Here is a 1,504-nt window from a genome sequence, read left to right on the forward strand (position 1 = left end):
GATGGAAACTTTTCTAGGCAGTGGTTCTTATGTGATGATAACTAAAAATGGGAGTTCATTCAAATGCAATGGAGGATACATTAGTGTCAGTCTCCACTTGCCAGTTTCTGGATTTCTCCTGTTCACAGGTTTGGGAAAGCATGCAGGGAACAAAAAAACCACTGCTCTACTCTGTGGTTTATTTATAAAGAATTTGGAGAGCTACTGGCTTGAGAAAAGTCCAAGAGCTGTTCTGGTGCACCTTTTTGAAATGTAAAACCTGCAGCACAGTCTTGCTATCTTGAAATAGTTGAATATTTGAAACTTGAAACAATTAATACAATAAAATTCATATTAAAGTTATCTATCTGGAAAAAGAAAAATTTCATGTCTTATTCAAGAAAGATTTTTCATGAAATGTTATTAACATACTGTGCTCATGTCTCTGTGGCATCAGTGAGACTAAAAGACATTGTGCCTTCAAGATTTTTTGATTTTGAGAGAGAGAACATTGCACACAAACCCTTCAAGTGCTCTCAGGCACAGGATCTTTCCCTGCTTTAAAGCAGAAACCAAAACCAACCCCACCACCTGGCAGGACATCAGATAAAATCCCCAATCAAGCTGCCTTTCTTGCAGTTTTCATCTGGATTTCTTTTGAGTTTTATCTTGTAAATCAGCAGTTGGTAGCAGTGAATCCTGCTCAGGAGACCACAGGTGCAATGTGGAGCAGTTCTTCTCGAGCTGCAAGCTTACCTTGGACTGTGTGCACAGTGAAGATGGCAAGCCAGAAGAGGAGCAGGATTGCTGCGGTGTGGAGCTTCATCGCTGTGGCTTCTGTGTCAAGGCAGAGCAGAAAGTGTCTACTGCCAGCCCCTTTCTCAGGGTTTATATATTGTCATTCAGTGGTCAGTTCTTGTGTTCATTTTGACGGTGTCATGGAGGGCCTGAGTAGCAGTGGAAAAAGTGAGTGGTGGTACTTTTTCTGGTGAAAGAACCACCTCCTTTCTGTCACCACTCCTTTGTTAGCCCCCCCTGAGAAGGCTTTTCCTGCTCAAACCCACTGTGGTTGCACTTGCTTCTGTGCTGTGACTTGGGTTTATTTCAAGCTGCAAAAAGTGAGAGCTCTTGTGCAGTAGTGGAAACCTGCAATAAATGTTCCTGTCATTTTGCACTTCAGTCTTGAGACCTTTAGCTGGGCTGCACTGCAGAGCCACAGAGTGACATTCAGAACCACCTGGGTGACCAATGAACCACTGGAAAGGGGAAATGTGAGCTAGAGGATGATGGAAACAGGAACACCTTGGCTCTTTCCAAGCAGCTGTGGATGGTTTGTCATGTTACTGTGTAGCTGTGGAGGGGGATCACTGCTGTTCCCTATGAGGAGTGGACATTGTCAGAACTGTTGTGTTTTCTCTGTGATTTGATGTGTCCAAAGCTGATATCACAGTGCTGGGAGAAGCAAGATTGAGCACACCTTTGCATACTGGTCCAGATCTGCTATGCCTTCTGCCAGTCAGGAATA

This window comes from Parus major, chromosome 12, assembly GCF_001522545.3.
Source record: "Parus major isolate Abel chromosome 12, Parus_major1.1, whole genome shotgun sequence".
Classification (NCBI taxonomy): domain Eukaryota; kingdom Metazoa; phylum Chordata; class Aves; order Passeriformes; family Paridae; genus Parus; species Parus major.